The sequence below is a fragment of the Sorex araneus genome, chromosome X (genome assembly GCF_027595985.1).
Source record: "Sorex araneus isolate mSorAra2 chromosome X, mSorAra2.pri, whole genome shotgun sequence".
NCBI classification, from domain to species: Eukaryota; Metazoa; Chordata; class Mammalia; order Eulipotyphla; family Soricidae; genus Sorex; species Sorex araneus.
In genome coordinates, this window is record NC_073313.1 from 11,655,291 (window position 1) to 11,669,957 (window position 14,667).

General features: G+C 39.5%; 1 long non-coding RNA gene across 1 annotated transcript in view; it reads left to right on the plus strand.

The window, feature by feature from the left end:
- The first annotated feature begins 947 nt into the window (after window positions 1–947).
- The window catches only part of LOC129399619 (uncharacterized), a 65,722-nt gene continuing 52,002 nt past the window's right edge, over window positions 948–14,667 (plus strand). The window contains exon 1 of the long non-coding RNA XR_008627199.1: window positions 948–1,190. This is a non-coding gene — a long non-coding RNA (uncharacterized LOC129399619). The remainder of the gene's footprint in view (window positions 1,191–14,667) is intronic.

Genomic DNA, 14,667 nt, shown 5'->3' on the forward strand with positions numbered 1-14,667 from the left:
AGACTTGGGTTAGCTACCTGGTTTTGTAAATGTTGCTTCTCCAGAACAAAGTTATACCCATTCATTCACAAAACCACTATGACTTCTTTTTCCCCTATTCAGTGGTAGAATTTAGTCACTGTGAAAAACTATCTGTTGCTCCCAAATTCTAAAGTATTCATTCGTGTACGTTTACAGCAAAAGTTGGTTGCGTCCCAGTGCCCCAAAGTGCTCACTTACTTGGGAGCACAATTTCTACTATCTTCTTTCCTTCCTATGTCTCATTTTCTTACTCTTCACTATGATCCTCTAGATTTCCTAAATAAATGACTTATATTCAGTCTTGACCCAAGGCCAACTTCTAGGGGAACATGGCCAGTGCATCCATCTTGCCCTTGTTTGTTTAGATCCTAGGACAAACTGACCAACACTGTAGGTACCACTGAGCATAATTTCAACCTTACCCGTCAATTAAGCTGTCACACCCCCACCCCATGACCTGTGTCATCTGCAGGACCATGTGAAAATTCAACTTTTGGTCATACATTTTTCTGATTTGTTTATCTTATCAAGCCAAACCTCTGTGGTGGGGATAGTAAAGAGGATGAAGAAGGAAAGGAGGAAACTGAATTTCATTTTCCCCTGCAGTGGATGCTTTCTTTTTACGTTATACTGCTTGGAACTACTTGGAGGTGTTCTTGCACTTGAGTCTTGGTCATTGTTTTCAGCCCCATTGAACGGAGGCACCTCTACTGCTGCTGCTTTCATTTGTCTCTGTCTACGACTCCTAATTACTTAGGTCACTTCAGACTTTAATTCTGTCTTCTAAAGTGTAACGCAGTCATAATTAGGTCGTATGTTAATTAGTAAGGTGACGTTTTGTCACTCGTGAGAGATGTAGATCATCCCAGAAAGTGCCATAGAAAGGGGGAACACAGCGAGAAGAGGAAGTTTAAGGAGGCTGGAAAGTGACTCTCTGCTTAAGAAAAACTGTCTTAGAGTGAAGAAAGAAAATGATCGTCAAGAGGAGGAAAGGATGGGGGTCACACAAAGAGAAAGAGCTAGACCTGACCCCTTTTCTACTCCAGGAATGAGATATAAGCCAGGGGGCAATCCTGAGGCTGAGAAGGCCCCCGGGATGGAAGACTCTCCTGAAGGGTTGGAGGTGGCCAGGACTGAGGTTGCAGCACCAAATGAGGACCAAAAGCAAGGTAAGTGTCACACAGCCCCCCATCTCTTATCCCCACAAGGCTGTGCAGGTGCTAGTGAAAAATCAGGGGCAGCATTAGCTTCTGGCCACTCTAACTACCCTCCAGGAAATTAGGAAGTGGAATTTTGATATCCTTGCGATGGCTTAATGTTAGTTAATCTGCTTTTTTTCTTGTTGTTATTTTCTGTCACTGTTGAGAGGAAAATGGATTGGGCAGGTCATGATGATTTTCTATTTTAGACGGTGTCACCTTTATATTGAGGAGACAATTTCTCAGGAAGCTAATTACTCAGGGAATTTATGATTGGGTTCAATGACATGTGAATTATAAAGATGTTAACGTTTCTTGAGTTTGCTGTCAGAACATGATATGATGGGAACTTTTTGTGTCAACATCTTGCTAATGGATGAAAGGGACAGGGGAAATCATTTTTTAAGTTGTGTATTTGGACTTTATTTTATATTACTATTAAATCACTGTGAGTTTGAAAGTTAGCAAGTTATTCATGACTGAGTTTCAGGCATACAATATCCCAAGGCAATTCCTTCAGTGTCCACCTCCTTCCACCAATGTCCCCAGTTACTGTCATGTCCCCACAACTTGCCTTGTCTGGATTTTAGGGAAAGATATTTGACACAAGATCTCTCTAGCTATACCAAATGGGATAGAGTATATCTAACAGATATATTACATATTATTTCTAATATTTGTTGTATTTGTACTATATTATAAATCTGTGCTGGAGTTATTTATGGGGAGGGTCAAGTGGTGCCAGGAACCAAACCTGGGTCTCTAGTATGCAGAGAATTTACTCCATCATATTGAACAATCTCCCTAGCCTTGGAATTACTTTTTACTACTAACAATTTTTCAAGAAAGTTTTTGTTATCCCAATTTAACTTGAGTCATACAGACGTTGAATTATACTCAGAGATCACATTGCCAGCTGAGGCAAAACTAAAATTAATATTTCTTTTCAACTTTAGAATTTGAACTCTTGCCAGTATATCAGGATCACCAAACTTGTTTTTGTAAAGGACAAAATAGTATTTATTTTCAACTTTGCTGATCATACAGTGTATTGCTTCTACTCAATTCTATTTCTGCATGAAGGTAGCCATGGACAATGCAAAAATGAAGGTGTGTGGTTATATTCAATATAAATTTATAGACACTAATTTTTTTTTGCTTTTTGGGTCACACCTGGCGATGCACAGGAATTACTCCTGGCTCTTTACTCAGGAATTACCCCCTGGCGGTGCTCAGGGGACCATATGGGATGCTGGGATTCAAACTCGGGTTGGCCGCGTGCAAGGCAAATGCCCTACCCGCTGTGCTATCACTCCAGTCCCCAATAGACACTAATTTTTCAATACTATTCTTACACATTATGAGTTATTACTCAAGCTTTCAATCCCCTCCCACTCTTAGAACTAGTAGACTCATTCTACTCTCAGTCATAGAGTAGAATGTATACAGTTCTAATATACAGTTCAGCTTAGGTGCTCCTGGCTTTAGTTTGCTTAACTCCACACTATCCAAAACTGCCTACCTAACAATGCACTGTAGCACTGTCATCCCATTGTTAATCGATTTGCTTGAGCAGGCACCAGTAAGGTCTCGACGATTGCACAGCGGGTACGGCATTTGCCTTGCACGTGGCCGACCCGGGTTTGATTCCTCCATCCCTCTCGGAGAGCCTGGCAAGCTAGCGAGAGTATCCTGCCCACAAAGAAGAGCCTGGCAAGCTACCCGTGGTGTATTTGATATGCCAAAAACAGTACCAACAAGCCTACCTAACAATAATGAAGTGAAAACTCCTGAGTTACATAGTGTACCTAAGGATGCCTAATAAACTATGGAAAAGTTTTTCAGATATGAAAATGTAAGAAATTGATACCCTTTCAGTAACAGTATTGCAAATAACCTTTTAACCTTTGCTTAAAAGGAAAATAGGAAGTCGTCTGTCCTTGGGCACTTGGGATTTTTCCAGACTCTGGCTATTGTAAACAGTGCTGTAATGAACATACAAGTGCAGATGTCATTTCGCCTATACTTTTTTTGCCTCTCTGGAATATATTTCCATGAGTGGTATTGCTGGGTCAAATGGGAGCTCAATTTCTAATCTTTTGAGAATCGTCCATATTGTTTTCCAAAAGGGCTGAACCAGTCGGCATTCCCACCAGCAGTGAAGGAGAGTCCCTTTCTCCCCTCATCCACGCCAACAGTGGTTGCCTTTGTTCTTTTGGATGTGGGCCAATCTCTGTGGTGTGAGATGGTTTGTCACTGTTGTTTTGATCCGCGTCTCCCTGATGATTAGTGATGAAGAGCATTTTTTCATGTGCCTTTTGGCCATTTGGATTTCTTCTTTGAGAAAGTTTCTTTTCATTTTATTGCTCCATTTTCTAACGGAGTTCGATGTTTTCTTTTTGTAGAGTTCAACCAGTGCCTTGTAAATCCTTGATATCAACCCCTTATCGGATGAGTATTGGGTGAATATCCTTTCCTATTCTGTTGATTGTCTTTGAAGTCTGTTCACTGTGTCTTTTGTGGTGCAGAAACTTTTTTTTTTTGCTTTTTGGGTCACACCTAGCGATGCACAGGGGTTACTCCTGGCTCTGCACTCAGGAATTACTCCTGGCGGTGCTCAGGGGACCATATGGGATGCTGGGAATCGAACCCAGGTCGGCCACGTGCAAGGCAAATGCTCTGCCCGCTATGCTATCGCTCCAGCCCCTGCAGAAACTTTTTAGTTTGAGGTAGTCCTATCTATTTATCTCTGTTTCCACTCTGGTACATCTACACAATGGAATACTATGCAGCTCTTAGAAAAGATGGAATCATGAAATTCACATAGAGATGGATCAACATGGAAAGTATCATGTTAATGAAATGAGTCAGAAAGAGAGGGACCGACATAGAAAAATTGCACTCATTTGTGGAATATAAAGTAACAGAATGGGAGACTAACACCCAAGATTATTAAAGATAAGTACTGGGATGATTACTCCACAGCTTAGAATCTGACCTTACATACTGGGGGAAAGGCAGTTCAGTTAGATAAGGGATCACCAAGTAAATGTTGCTAGGGGGATCCACTCTGGATGGGAGACACAACCTGAAAGCAGACTATAGATCAAACATGATGGCCACTTAATACCTCTATTGCAAACCACAACACCCAAAGGGAGAGAGAGAGCAAAAGGGAATGCCCTGCCACAGAGGCGGGGTGGGGGGAAATGAATTAGGGTGGGAGTGGTGGGAGGGATGCTGGGACCATTGATGGTGGAAAATGGGCACTAGTGGAGGGATAGATACTTGACCATTGTATGACTGAAATGTAAGCATGGAAGTTTGTAAGTCTGTAATTGTACCTCTCGGTGATTCACTAAAAGAAGAAAAGGATTAAAAATAAAGGAAGAAATCTTAAAAAAAGGAAAATAGGATAGAGAGACAGAGAAAGGACAGAGACAGAGAGAAAGAGAGAGAGCTAGAGAGTAAAAGAGAGAGAAAGAAGAAAAGTGCCTCTTAGAGCTAGGCTCGTGGTGATGGTGGAAGAAAAATTTGGGACATTAGTGGTGGGAAATGTACACTGGTGAAGGTATGGATGTCGCAGAATTGTATGACTGAAACGAAATCATGAATAACTTTGTAACTGTGTATCTCTTGATGATTTAATATTAATTAAAAAGAAACTGTAGTTCTCATTCTAGCTCTACCATCAAATTAGATGTGTAGATTGAACTCCATCTCAAAAAATGTTGGGTTTTACTCTTATCCTCTAAATCAGATCCCTAACATCCAAAAATTTTAAATTCTAATCTTATGCTCTAGAATCAGAATTTTAATGGAAGATGACTATTTGGACGCTTCCATCATCAATTTGGGGGAGACTGGGAGAGGCTAGTGTGTGGATCACAGCAAGACTGTATGAATAAGTTAAATCTGAGACACCTAATAGATATATGTGGATACAGATGATATTAGAACTTGGAGCTGGAGGCCAGGGAAGGCAATCAGGTGCTTGAGCACAGGCCTTGATTATATATTTGGCACAACAAGGTCCCTTTAGTACCAGCAGGGTGACCCCACAACTATAAACAAAAACAAAGAACTTAGATCTTGGAGAAAAGGCAGGACTAGAGATTAAAATTTGGGAGCCATCGGAGTTTAGAATGAATCTGGGCATATAAGGGCATTCAGTATGATATTTCAGGGCAAAGTGATCTTATAATCTTGTCACCATTGACATTTGGGATTGGATAATGCTTTGTTAGGAGGGATGTTCTATAATGTACATCATAGAATATTTCATATCATGCATGAACTTTACCTGTCAGGTGCTAGTGATACATTTCTCTCTACACCCCACTCCAGCTGTGCAAATAAGAAATGTCTGCAGACATTGCTAAATTTCCCCTGTGGTGAAAATTCCTCCTTTGGTAGAGAATCACTATTTTAAGGAAAGGGCAGATGATGGTCCTCAAGGACTTTAACTTTCAAAGTCAGAAAAAGGAAGAAGAAATGAGAAAATAGACTAAGGAATGACCAGTGAAATAGGAGAAAAACTCACAGACTGGACCCTGATTTTTTATCAAGCCTGGACTTTGGTTTTCAAGTTCTTGGCAGAAAGGTACGAGTAGCTTTCAGACAAAAGCAGGTAAGGTCACCATATTTTCCATGAGCTCCATGGAAAATATGAGCTCCACCAGAGTTTCTTTCTGGGAAAACCCAGACTAGTAGAAGGGACATGGGCACATAAAGCATTAAGATCATCATTATTTTGTGCCTTTTTTGTGGGGGGCACACCCAGTGATACTCAGGGATTACTTCTAGCTCTGGATGCAGGGATTATTCCTGGCAGTGCTCAGGGAACTATATGGGATGCCGAGAATTGAACCTGGGTCAACCCTGTGCAAAGCAGGTGGCTTACCTGCTGTACTATTGCTCCAGCAACAAGATCATCAGGGGGTCTAAGGTTGTTGTGATGGACAGTGTTTCCAGGTCAGAACTGAAAATAAATGGGAGGTTGAAAATAAAGACATGTTTTTTACCTTGCACATTTCTTCTTTCTCATTTTATTTTTAGAAATACTCAAAGGTTAAAAATTCTTAGCATAGAGGAAAAACTCTGTTATGTATAGAGAAAACTAGAACAGAAGTAGAGTTGAAATCTCGGCTTTTGGTGTCCCAAGTTTCAGGATGCAGCCACTGTTTTTTGTTTTCTTCACTTCATAATTAATGATAGTTTTGAAAAAAGTGAACAGATTGTGTGAACTTCTTCTTTATACATGTGAAAATTAAAGAACTACAACTTCATAAAGACTGAACATAAAAGTAATAACTCAATCTCTCATATTGAAATTAATGCCAGTAGATAAAAAATTGTCTCTTAGCCACATGTCTGACAGGTGATACTAAAGGACCAAAAAGAAGGGGAGATGTGGGGGTTTAGCTCAGCAGTTGAGAACTAGCCTTGCATGTCTAATACCCTGGGGAAGCAGAGGGGAGAAATGGCTGCCTTGTTCTTTCTTTCTTTCTTTCTTTCTTTCTTTCTTTCTTTCTTTCTTTCTTTCTTTCTTTCTTTCTTTCTTTCTTTCTTTCTTTCTTTCTTTCTTTCTTTCTTTCTTTCTTTCTTTCTTTCTTTCTTTCTTTCTTTCTTTCTTTCTTTCTTTCTTTCTTTCTTTCTTTCTTTCTTTCTTTCTTTCTTTCTTTCTTTCTTTCTTTCTTTCTTTCTTTCTTTTTTGCTTTTTGGATCACACCCAGCATTGCTCAGGGGTTACTCCTGGCTTTGCACTCAGGAATCATGCCTGGCAGTGCTCAGGGGACCATATGGGATGCTGGGAATCGAACCCAGGTCGGCCGCGAAAAAGGCAAACGCCCTACCCGCTGTGCTATCACTTAGCCCCTAGTGATGGTTTCTTGGTAGAAGCTATTTGGCTTGATATAACCATTTTATTATTTTTACTTTTATTTTCCTTGACAATGGAATTAAAACACTAAAGATACCACTGATGACAATATCATGGAGTGCTTTGCATAAGTTTTATTTGATGTATTTTTTGGATTCATTTAAGCATTTAATTCATGGGAGCTAAATTTTGTGCATGGGGTAAGATAGTGGTCTTATCTTGTTCTTTTTACTTACATTTTCTTCAAAGTAGTGATAATAAATTCACCTCATGATTTTATTATGGAAAAGTTGCTAATAGTACCCTGTGCATAGTTTGGCTTGTTTAAAATGTTTAGAAACAGTAACAATGTATATACTGTTCTTTGTGGAAGTTGGTAGAAGGTTCACAGAGCTCTATATTGGTTTTACAGTTTCCTGTGAGTCTTCAACTCTTTCTAATGAAAAAGTGTTAAAAAAAATTAAGAATTAAATAGTGAAATAGTTCAAAAGGCTTTTATATAGCTTGGGAACATTGGATTTTATGGTCACCTTTACTTGTAGATTCATTTTTATTTTAATGGAGACATATCATGAGCAAAACATATCATAAGCATATTTTATTTATACCTGATAAAATAGAATCTACTCACTATCTAATGTAATAGGTTAAAAAACAAATTGTGAACCTTATGTCATACTAGTAAATATGCAGTCACAAGGACCAGTGATTGATAAGTAAACATTTGAAAGTTCAAAGGATTACTAGTTAGTGTTCAGTTTTGATGTAGTTTATTTTTGGACAGTCCAGGACTCATCTAAATTTGCCAAATATTGAATTTTTCACACAACACATTCTTAAATTCCCTGAGAAGTAGAGGTGGCTTGCCTACTTTTTTTTTTGAGGTGAGAACTTGTACTTCAGCAGACTTTGGGGGAGGGCCGGAGTCCTCTATCTTGCTGATATGCCTAAGATGCGATCTATTTATATTACAAACCATATGCGGAACCTGGCAAGACTTTCCACAAATGAGCTCATCGACTCTGCCCTAAAATAAGAGGCGGTGGGAGCGGGTGTTGCCAAAGGCATTAGGGACTGTGTACAACCAGTATGCCTCTTGGTGCTGATTGAACAGGAAAGATAAATAAAATCTATGAGTTCTGATAGGCAGGATAAATAATAAATACATATCAAAGGGAGCTAGATGTTCCCTTTGATCTTCTTTTAGGCTGTCAAAGTCAAATTTTTAAAGACTTGAGTAGTTTCTAATGGGTTTTCCTTTCTGTTCATGGTACAAATTGCTGGTGTAAATGATTTCAGATTTGTCTTAGTGATGGACCTCTTTCAAAGCGCAATGGGTTTTATCTAGAGCTTTATTAAAAGCAAACCAGTATTTATAGAACTATTATACAGTGTTACATAATTAGATTTATCTGTAAGGAAATAGAGGAGAGTGTTTGCTGACCTCAAAAGGCTCCCAGACAACCAGGAGAGGTGGGGACATCATTAAGCAGTCCATCACAAAATGTCACAAAACACCACTAGAGGCACATGTAAGTTTCAGGAAAGGCATAAGGCAGAGCTCATTAACTCTTTAAGATAGTTTAAGATGAGCTTAAACTGGGCCTGCAAAAAGGATGTGTTCTTGGTTTTGTTTTATTTGGCTTTGGCCGTACTCGGTGGTATTCAGGACTTACTCATGGTTCCGTGCTCAGGGCTCACTCCTGGTGGGCTTGGGGGACCAAATGGGATGCTGGGGATTGTGAAAGGCAAGTGCCCTACCCACTGTACTATCACTCTAGCATCAAGCTATATTCTTGGGGGTATGTTGAGTTTAACTATAAGAATTAAAAATGCTGTATTTTCATTTAGACAAACATTTTATGTATATATATACATATTTTGGACATCTGGATAAGCCTGTATCTTTTAAAATTATAATAAGAACATTTAATATGTGGTCTACCCTCTTAGCAGATTTTCTAAGTATACAACATAGTATTGTTAATTATATGAACAATAGCGTATAGTGGATCTTAAGAGCTTTCTCATCTTGCAGTAAATTTTCTACTCATTGAGTAGAAACTCCATGTTTCTCCCTTCCCTCAGGTTCTGTCACTAATTGTTCTATTTTCTACTTCTACGAGTTTGACTACTCTAAGTTCCTCATACAAATAAAATCATGATATTTGTCCTTATGTGACTGGCTTAACCTTGGTATAAGGTCTTTCATGATCATTTAATTCATGTTAAATAATGCAGACAATCAAAATTTTCTTTTGTAAGGATGACTATCATTCTCTTATCTACTATGCTGCATTTTCTTTTTTTTTTTTTTTGCTTTTTGGGTCACACCTGGCGATGCACAGGGGTTACTCCTGGCTCTGCACTCAGGAATCACTCCTGGCGGTTCTCAGGGGACCATATGGGATGCTGCGAATCGAACCCAGGTTGGCCATGTGCAAGGCAAACGCCCTACCCGCTGTGCTATCGCTCCAGCCCCTATGCTGCATTTTCTTAATCTAGTGATCAGTCTATAGACATTCTGGTTGTTTTTATATCTTGGAAACATTGAATTGAAGGAGCCCATGTCTTATTGAATACTTAAGACCACATGATTTAGCCTATGTGTATCTATGTAGTGTTCAAATGAGTATTTTGAATTTTTCTGAATAGAAAGAAATCGGTAAGAGAACTGAGTCATATTCTTATCATGAGCAAGGTGCCAGTAATCTAATACTTTAATGAAAAGGTCAAAAGAGGCATAGCTACATTATTAATATATGGTTAAAAATAATAAATTCAGTTACTAGTAATAAAAACCAGAAAAAGGGTGGCCCAAATTATGACTTAATTAAATTCAAGCTTTTTTATTGTGGCCACATCATATAAATAGGGACCCATGCTCCTTTTGGCTTTCTGCTTTGTCATCCAAATGCTTTTTCTCTCAAAATGGCTCTCAGAGCTTAGTCATCACACTTTCATTTTAGGTTCAAAGAACTTGAAAAAGAGCAAACCCAAGATATGTCAGTGAAAGACTTGAAGTAGTCTTTCTAGGAGACAGTGCAATACAACAGTGGATTGCAAATTTATGTTGCACACAACCAACCAGGGTTTGACCCCAGAACACTGTATGTTCTTCCGAGTCCACAAGGAGTGATCCTTATAAAACCAGTAGTAAATCCTGAATACTTTCAGGTGTGGCCCCCAAACCAAAAACCAACCAACCACCACCACCACCACCAACAACAACAACAAAACAAAAAACATTTTGGGGGACCAGGAGATAGATAGTACAGGGGTTAAGGCCTTGCATGTGGCCAACCTGGGCTTGATAACCAGCATCACATATAGTTCTTTGAGCTTCTCCAAGAGTGATCCCTGAGTACTGATCCAGGAATCTTCCCTGAGCACTACTAGGTGTGCCCCTCCCCTGAAAATTAGAAAGGGACCCTTCTACACTGCTGGTGGGTATGCTGACTGGTTCAGCCCTTTTGGAAAACAATATGGACGATTCTCAAAAATTAGAAATTGAGCTCCCATTTGACCCAGCAATACCACTGCTGGGAATATATCCCGGTGATGCAAAAATGTATAGTCAAAATGATATCTGCACTTATATGTTCATTGCAGCACTCTTTATAATAGCCAGAATCTGGAAAAAACCCAAGTGCCCTAGAACAGATGACTGGTTAAAGGAACTTTGGTACATCTATACAATGGAATACTATGCAGCTGTTTGAAAAAAAATGAAGTCATGAACTTTACATATAAGTGGATCAACATGGAAAGTATCATGCTAAGTGAAATGAGTCAGATAGAGAGAGACAGACATAGAAAGATTGCACTCATCTGTGGAATATAAAATAACAGAGTAGGAGACTAACACCAAAGAATAGTAGAAATAAGTACCAGAAGGTTGACTCCATTGCTTGGAAGCTGGCCTCACATTCTGGGAAAAAGGTAGCTGAGATAGAGAAGGGAACACCAAGTAAAATGTGGTTGGAGGCCATGCGGGGGAAGGGTGATGCGTGCTGAAAGTAGACTAGAGACTTAACACGATGGCCACTCAACACCTATTGCAAACCATAACAGCCAATTGGAGAGAGAGAATAAAAGGGAATACCCTGCCACAGAGGCAGGGTGGGGTGGAGGGAAATGGGATTAGGGGGTGGGAGGGATGCTGGGTTTATTGGTGGTGGAGAATGGGCACTGGTGAAGGGATGGGTTCTCGAACATTGTATGAGGGAAACACGAGCACGAAAATGTATAAATCTGTAACTGTACCCTCACGGTGATTCACTAATTAAAAAATAAATAAATAAATAAAATTGTGACCACCCCCCTAAAAAAAGAAAATTAAAACAGAGACATAGAGATAGTACAGGATTTAAGGCACTTGCCTTGCATACAGCTGACCCTGATTCAATTTCTAGCACAGCATATGGTCCACTGAGCTCAGAGGCAGGAACAGGCCCTGAGAATTGTTGGGTGTGATCCAATCCCTGTGCTTCCTCCCTCCCCCCATTCTCTTCCTAGCAGACTTCTCAGTGACTTTTACTTGCATCTAATTCATGTGGACTATCTGAAATAATATCTTTAAAGGAAACAGAAAATGCATTGTTTAGCCTATTATAGTATCCTTTCAAATATTATTAGGTCTCAGGTAATACAGAAAATAGAAAATAGATATTTGGAAGATAACTAGTAGCCTCTACAATGTTGATATCTTACTGTGATTAGAATCTTGTTATGATTGAGCTATTTTTAATTTAATTTAATTAAAAAATTTTATTGAATCACCACGAGATAGTTACGAGCTTTCATGTTTGGGTTACAATCTCACAATCATCAAACACCCATCCCTCCACCAGTGCATATTCCCCACCACCAATATTCCCGGTATATCCCCCCTTTCCCACCCTCCCCCTGCCTCCATGGCAGACAATATTCCCCATACTCTCTCTCTGCTTTTGGGCATTATGACTTGCAACACAGACACTGAGAGGTCATCATGTTTGGTCCATTATCTACTTTCAGCACACATCTATGATTTAGCTCTTGATTCACTTTTAACAACTACCCACATCCAGACTTCTTGATATTTGAGGGAAATAATACCCTATTTGGATTATTTGGATGACCTTAACTATCTGTGGGATATAGAATACTGGATGAGGAATGTTTTGCAGTAAAAGGGGGATGCTTAGATCATTTTTGACCCCAGTATTTAGAGAGGAGACAGAGAGGAGGAAGGAAATCAAGGGGGGAAAGAAGAGAACAAGAAGAAATGGGTGAACAGGCATCAGGGCTTCAGTTATCCCAGTGATGTGAGTGAGGGGTAGAGCCATATACTCAAAACACATATTCAACAGAACTGAAAACATGAGACCTAAGCGGCAACCACTGACACTTTGTGTTGTGCCTGGCAGGGATGGAGTGGGATTGGGATGGGGAGGAAATCTGGGAACACTGGTAGAAGGTGACACAGTGGGAGGGATTGGTGTTGAATTATTGTAGGCCTAAAACACAATGATCAGAAACTTTGTAAATCATGGCTCTTTAATAAAAATTTAGGAAAGAATACCCTGTTTGCTAAATATACTGTTATTCAGGAGTTGGTTATTTATAGCTAAATATATCGCTAACTATACTAAGCATACGTAACCCTCACTGGAATCTAACTTTTGGAATTCGCTCATTGATCGAGACTCCTAAATTCCAATCTCTTCGGAACTGGGTAGGCAGTGTCAGCGAGTGGTACTGATTGGGTGGGTGCCGCCACCGCTGCTGAACTGAGAGTTGTTTTCACACAGGATTGCCAACCCACTGGTTTTTGGATGAAAAAAATTTTGAAAGAGCCAGAAATCTGTATCTTTATGTATATTTCAAAGTCAGGACATTCTTTTTTTTTTTTTTTTGCTTTCTGGGTTACACCTGGCGATGCACAGGGATTACTCCTGGCTCACGCACTCAGGAATTACGCCTGGCAGTGCTCAGGGGACCCTATGGGATGCTGGGAATCGAACCCGGGTTGGCCGTGTGCAAGGCAAACGCCTTACCCGCTGTGCTATCGCTCCAGCCCCCAAGGTCAGAACATTCTTTTCACACCACATTATAGATATACAGAAGAGAATTTCATTTCTTTATTTAGTCTGTAACTAAGGCCTTCTCTCTATCTCCCTTCTGCTGGTTAGAAGAAAAACATAAGAAAACACGAACAACACCTAAAAGTCAATCTTGTGAAGTGTTAGTTCACTCTGAAAATTTTGGAAGTGGTAATTTTTTTCTTTTTTTAAATTATTAAGGTATAATTCACATGCCATAAAATCCACCCCTTTAAAGTTTACAATTTGATAGTTTTTTTAATACACAAAGTTATATAACAGTCGCCTCTATTTAATTTCAGAATATTTTCCTCACCCTGTAAAGAAAGCCCATACTCTCTTCTAGTTACATCCCTCATCTTTTCTCCTGTTAACTATTAACTAACTTTATGTTCCTATGGATTTACATATTCCAGGAATTTGAAGGAATTGGCGAGTTAGAATTTCAGCATATGAATTTTGGGGAACATAAACATTCAGACTGTGGCAACCATGATTCAAGTAGTCTTCTTGCAGTCTTCAGCAGAAATCACCTCACTCCCACTCTGTTCTTTTCCTTTGCCAATCTATATCTAGTAATTAAACTACTTTCCACAGCAGAATCCAGGGCAACATACACGAGCCACGTTTCAAGGTTCCACTTTGTATGCACCATGGAGTAGCCTGAGGAAGCATCATCACAGCCCCTGATCTTCTGTATTCTCCCAATTTGCCTAGTAGGTCTCTCCTTTGCAGTGTACAGGCTAGAGAACTCAAGAGACCCAATTTCTCATTGTGTTTTCTTGCTCTTTTATCTCTCTCCTTATAACAACTACTTTCATCAGAAGATAGGGGTATGTATTCGTCAAGGTTATCCAGGGGGGAAAAAAACAATTGTGCTTGTGCCTGTGTATGTACATATATATATATATATATATATATGATGTGGGGTGGGTGTGTATTTATTTGACAAATATGTTTGCTTTAAGAAATCAGCTCATGCAGTTATGCAGGCTGAAGCATCCCAAGATCTGTATGGTGATCCAGTGAACTGAAAACCCAGAGAGATTCTCAATGGTGTATTTCCAGTCTAAATCCAAAGGCCTGATGACCACGAGAGCTAATGGTGTGTAGCTCATATCTGAAAGTCAGCAGGCCTAAAATGCAGAAGAGTCAATGTTTCAGTTCATGTCCAGAAGCAGGGAAAACCGTTGTCCCAGTTTGAAATCACTCAGGCAGGAATGATTCTCCTACTCAGGGAGAAGCAGCCTTTTGTCAATTTGCCAACAGATCACCAACTGGTTGAATGAGACCCAATCACATTATGGAACAAAATCGACTAATTCTACTACTGTAATTGTTAGTACCACCCAAAGCACACCCACAGAAACACTGAAAATGTGTCATAAAATATTTGAGTACTCCATGATCTAGTCAGGTGGACACATCCCAGAAGTCTGTCTATCCATTAACTTCCATTATTACTAGATAACTTACAAAA